The sequence below is a fragment of the Anticarsia gemmatalis genome, chromosome 10 (genome assembly GCF_050436995.1).
Source record: "Anticarsia gemmatalis isolate Benzon Research Colony breed Stoneville strain chromosome 10, ilAntGemm2 primary, whole genome shotgun sequence".
Classification (NCBI taxonomy): Eukaryota; Metazoa; Arthropoda; class Insecta; order Lepidoptera; family Erebidae; genus Anticarsia; species Anticarsia gemmatalis.
This window is the reverse complement of record NC_134754.1, coordinates 2,302,315-2,308,793: the sequence shown is the minus strand read 5'-3', so window position 1 is coordinate 2,308,793 and position 6,479 is coordinate 2,302,315.

Genomic DNA, 6,479 nt, shown 5'->3' with positions numbered 1-6,479 from the left:
CCCAAAAGACGTTGACGTAGCACCTATTAACCGGCTAGAACAAATAGCAACAGGTTGTAACAAATTACATCAGTTTATAGCACCTCCGCTAATGGTACACGTAGTCTTATTGTTTTTTTACGAGCCGCCGCTTACCAACTAGCTGTTACGTCACGAACTAATATGGCCGATTTCCCGCGTTTACGATATACTAGGATTATGTGGTGAATTAATAATGGCGGTAAATATAATAAAGTTATTGATAGAAACACAAATGTTGCGATTTATTAATTGTCTTCAAAAAAGGAGGAGGTTCTCAATACAATGCGAATTTTCGGAACACCATAATAATATACAACAACTTATGAAATGAAAACTATGAATTATTTTTAACCCTATGAAAGGGGTGTTATTTTGTTTCAGTATAATTTGGTTAAGAACTAGTTACTCATAATTTAAAAGTAACATTTTAAACTTTTACTTGTGTAGATTTTCAGTGATGTGATTTTAAAAAGCGGGTAGTAACTTCCTTTTTAAAATCACGTAGTAACAGTATATTGTTTTAGTAAAACATATTTTTAGATTTTGCTTTAATGTCAAAAAGACTTGTACTATATGTTGCAGAAGATTTTTCAGAGCCACAAACTCTTAAATAAGCTTTAAGAGTTTGTGGCTCTGAAAAATCTTTATTTATATAAATTATACCTTCTTGACGTTAATAGTAATAAAGTATTTTACATAACTAAAGTTGAAATATAAAATATGAAACCTAATTCTGCTGCATTTTCGTTAGTAAATATTTTTAAAGGCAAAAGGCAGACTGCGGATGCACTTGAACGGCTTAATGGATTAGTACTACGATGTACGATCTCCTAGCGGTGGCAATGCACCACAACTTAACATAAACTGTTTACTTTACACAACATTTATGCCGCTCTGGTTGGGCTTCCTATTAGCCCATTAAATCTTGGTACGGATGACAAAATACGAAATAAGTATGTAGGCGCGTCAACCTTTTTGTTGGTTTTAAATGCTGGCTAGTGACCGTTGACATAAGACATAACACCGAGCGCTGGGGAGGCGGCCATTATTAGAGAATTGGGTTGTCATGGTGGCGCACGCACCCACGTGTTGTGGTGGAATGTTAATCGAGTTAGATCATATTACTATCCTTTATAATTCTGAATGTTGGACATTAATTAGTGATTAAGTTAACGAGTGATAATGATATTATGGACTATCTTGTGACTTAACAAGCCCTGGTCTCTTCGCCCTATTACCCACGTCAAAATGACAGACGAATCCCAATACGATGGCGTTTCTCCTACTCTAATGCCTTTATCAGAAGTGGGATGTTGAGGGCCTAATCTAGAGGAGATCAGCGGCGCGACCGCTGGCCAATCTAACATAAGCGAGCAGAATAAAAACATTCTGACAAACATGGAGGTGCTTTCATCTCGCTTGTTGGCGACTACACAGTATGCATCAACTAGCTCGCCGCCACATCTTGTCAAGTTTGATGCAGACGAAACTGATTCAGACATTGAAGGGGTAAATCCATGATGCGCTTGGGAAGCTTGTTGAAGAATCGAATGCCGAGACCTACAAACGAATTGTGCACCATGTAAACGATGATGGGGACCTAATCTTTGTCTATTTCTGGTGTTATAATTGTAACCCCTTGATACGAAGAGATTGAATTCTTATCTTGTGTCTTCGAGAGCCCAACTGTGCAGAATGTTCTACGGTATTTCTATCAAAAGACGACATAAGGAACACAAAAGGAGATAGATGCGAAGCAACCTCGTTTGAGTGACTCACGATTCATTGATACCTGTCACTTTTTTTGGAAAAAGTGGTAAAAAATGGAGAAGTATTGCAAACGCCGGGGCACCATGCAGTCGAAACCAGCTGAAGCAGAAGGGACGTGTTATGCGTACGGGAAGCCAGAAACCTACAAACAGCAGCGCTCCGGCGCGCTAGGAAGTCCTGACTTGCGAACGACGTGCGAGTAGAGGTACACTGTCGACATCATCTGGTGAGATCATTTCTTTTCTTTTCGACAGTGGCTTGGCTTGCTCTCTGGTTAAGAGTAGTTTTGTTGAGAAATTACCCGGCACTAACCGTGACGTGATAGTTTATTTAACGGCGATTGGCGGGAAAGATGTTAAGTGTTTATCGCAAATCATTAGCTCTGTTACAATACAGGAAATCTCTCTATCTATACTACTTCATGACGTTTCTGATAATGTGATTTCAGATGCAATTATTATAGGAAGAGACGTACTCGAAAAAGGAATCCATGTTGAAATTAATAGTGACAGTCTAAGTTTTCTTTGTACGCAAAGAAGTAAACATGTGCAAAATGCAAACAAGGTTGATTTTAACACTATTGAAACTAACGTTATTTATGGGTGACGACTGATTTGCACTAATTAGAATACTTAAAAAAATATAACGCCTCCCTTATTGACAGTATTCCAACACGTCGCGTTTCGACAGGCACTTTAAAGGTTGATTTAATAGACCCACATACGGTAGTACAACGTCGTCCTTATAAGTTATCACCTGCTGACAAGGATATTATAGTCAACGAAAAAGTATAGTCTCTTCTAGATGCAGGTCTGTGTCATTCGTGAGAGCTCATGGCGGTTGTCAGCCCCATCCTGTTAGTCAAGATGAAGGATGGTCCGGAAATAACATGTGTAGATTATAGGGAGTTTAATGCCAACACTCGTCCTGAACACTATCCACTTTCCTAGAGTTGACGAACAGAAAGACCGATTGTAAAGGTTTCATACGCCTGAATTACGTCTATGTTATTGTAATGGCTGATTTGAAAGGCCTGGGACGTCTAAATCACGCTCGGATAAATGGTCGGCATGGGCCTAGTGCGCCCGGTCCATGGCTAAGGTTGGCTGGTCGTAAGGGCTCTGTACGCCCGGTCCACGCCATGAAGTTGTGTATTGTGATCGGCTGGTCGTAAGGGCTCTGTACGCCCGGTCCTCGCCATGAAGTTGTGTATTGTGATCGGCTGGTCGAAGGGGCTCTGTACGCCCGGTCCACGCCATGAAGTTGTGTATTGTGATCGGCTGGTCGAAGGGGCTCTGTACGCCCGGTCCTCGCCATGAAGTTGTGTATTGTGATCGGCTGGTCGAAGGGGCTCTATGCGCCCGGTCCACGCCATGAAGTTGTGTATTGTGATCGGCTGGTCGAAGGGGCTCTATGCGCCCGGTCCACGCCATGAAGTTGTGTATTGTGGTCGGCTGGTCGAAAGGGCTCTGCACGCCCGGTCCACGCCTTGTATCTGTGGTCGGCTGGTCGAAAGGGCTCTGCACGCCCGGTCCACGCCTTGTATCTGTGGTCGGCTGGTCGAAAGGGCTCTGCACGCCCGGTCCACGCCTTGTATCTGTGGTCGGCTGGTCGAAAGGGCTCTGCACGCCCGGTCCACGCCTTGTATCTGTGGTCGGCTGGTCGAAAGGGCTCTGCACGCCCGGTCCACGCCTTGTATCTGTGGTGGTTGGTCGAAAGGGCTCTATGCGCCCGGTCCACGCCTTGTAACTGTAGTTGGCTGGTTGAAAGGGCTCTATGCGCCCGGTCCACGCCTTGTAACTGTAGTTAGCTGGTTGAAAGGGCTCTATGCGCCCGGTCCACGCCTTGTAACTGTAGCTGAATGGTTGAAGGGGCTCTATGCGCCCGGTCCACGCCTTGTAACTCTAGTTGGCTGGTTGAAGGGGCTCTATGCGCCCGGTCCATGCTATGTCTATACGATTGTCTAAAGGTCGGAAAGGTCTCGTGCACCTGGGTCTTAATGCGTCCGGTCCATGTCTCAGTGATGCGTATTGTAGTCGTGAGAATATTGCACCCCGAATTGAGTTATCAAATTGGCTTTGTGTCAGGCATGGACGAGCTCACAATATACGTGAACGTACTGAAACTAATACGTGTAATCTTTCGGATGATTCTGTACGAGACTACTAATCGCACGAGGACGTGCTACAGTCAGGGTTGGCCGTGTAGGCGCGTCAACCTTTTTGTTGGTTTTAAATGCTGGCTAGTGACCGTTGACATAAGACATAACACCGAGCGCTGGGGAGGCGGCCATTATTAGAGAATTGGGTTGTCATGGTGGCGCACGCACCCACGTGTTGTGGTGGAATGTTAATCGAGTTAGATCATATTACTATCCTTTATAATTCTGAATGTTGGACATTAATTAGTGATTAAGTTAACGAGTGATAATGATATTATGGACTATCTTGTGACTTAACAAGCCCTGGTCTCTTCGCCCTATTACCCACGTCAAAATGACAGACGAATCCCAATACGATGGCGTTTCTCCTACTCTAATGCCTTTAAGTATAATATAATACGAAAAACTTCCATTAATGATAAAGACCATGGTTCTATGAATCCCGCAGTTTGGTATCACTCCCGCTAGATGGCAATAGGCTCGTCTTATTGCACTATTACATGAGATTATTATGGCAATACGTGGATGCATTTTATACATCTACCAACACCTTCGAGTAAAACAGGCGTGAATGTATAAATAAATAAATGATTCCAGAGATTTCTGGCTAGTAGTGAATACGTTCATCAGGTCATATTAAAAAGGAACCTGAGGTTTGTCTTTTAAATTTGTCGATATGTATCAAATATACAAATGCTGCGTATCTTATTTCATAGACCACAGTAAGACAAGTGAAACGTATGTGCAATTTAAACAAACTACTCGGAGATATGTAAATTCCTGTGCTCTAATTAACTTTGAAATAATGTGTTGCACGATATAAATTAAGAGATGCAGTTATTACTTAGTAGTTGTATATTACCTAAGTATATTATAATGTACTAGAGTGGTATCAGAATTCGGCCAGTGGAAGATGGACCCTAAAAACCTAAGCAAAATTTAAAACAAATACACTAGAATGATTATGAGTTGAGGGGCGGGTTGTATATGTCTTCTCATCTATAAACCAAAAATTGCAGCAAATCGAAAAAAAAAGTGCGAAGTAATCTGGCAAAAGTAAATATTACAAATATTTCCTTGTTCTAAAAGTCAAGGCAAGCATTGTAACGAAATATTGCATGCCTGAAAGACCTTTAAAACAGTCCTTGAAAGTATGCATAGTCCCGCAAACGGCCCGAACCCGTATTTGGTTAGCGTGGTGGATTCAGAAGCTTGAATCTCAATAAAAGACACAAGATTTGTCCATCAGCGGGACAATAATAGGTTCAAGTAACTTTACAAAAAAAAAACACGTTTTAAAGCCGGTTTTCAGGATTCATCTTTGTAGGCCAGACTCTACTTACAAAGTACTGCTAAGTTCTTCAGTTTCAGTAGGATATGCACACGTCCGTGCACTTTATATGCTCGTAAAACGTAAGAGCGTATAAATTGAAACTGTTGTATCTCTCTCTCATCCTGGATCATTTATTGAGATACATCTGCACGGTACATAAAGCAAAGGTATGAATAAACTTATTATAAGGACTTACATTTGAAAGGTTAATTCTTGATTTTTTTTGAACGAGTATAAAGTATTAAAGTTTTATCATTATGATTGTAGCCATATGTATGATTATTTTTTCTTTGTTCTTATGACTATTACGAGTCATTGGCCAGCCACAAATTAAAACCTAGTTGTTTATGTAATGATACCTATCTAACACACAAGATTAATTCTTAATATTAGTAAAAGTATCGTTTCCTTTCTATATACATATCATAAGTTTTGATAGGTAACATAGTTCGTACATAAAAACAGGATTTTACGCGAGTTCAAAGAACAATGTAGGGTAATAGACAGTTAAAATTGTTGATTCAATATGGCTGACACAAACTATGTTTGGACAATTAAATACGTGATTGTACGATTTGAAACAGATTTTTGGTTGGAAATAACTTTATTTGACTGTACCTAAGTGAATGGTGTTAGCGCTAAACTCAATAATGTGGCTAGTATTTTTGCAGTCGCTGTTTTTTTTGTTCACATTTTATTGACAAAGGCATTGCTAAGTTAACTTATAAGATATTTAGCGATCTAGGTAGGAGAGTTTAACCAAGATATTACAAATACAAGAAATGACATAAATTGGAAGTAAATAATAAATTACATCTTATCTTACAACACTTCATAATGGAATGCAAATTTCTGAACCGCACTCCAGCGTAATGGTGGACCTAAGACTCTCTACTTATTACACGAGGAAACCTTCTGAACATTTATTAATTTCATCTTTACATTCAAACCTAATAACAAAAATAAAACTTACTCACATCGGAAAAATCCCAACTCTTTCAAAATAAAGGTTAATACAGTTACCCTTTGGGTTTGGTCAATTTGCGGGTAAAACAGTACCTATATGTACTCCTTAGTTTAGAGATTTTTTTCTATATAAATATATAACTCTCCTGAGTTGTTGCGCAGTCGGGTAAAAATCATCGGATACGTGCAAGAGTGTATATTCTCGTAACGTTTCATTTGTCTGGTGTC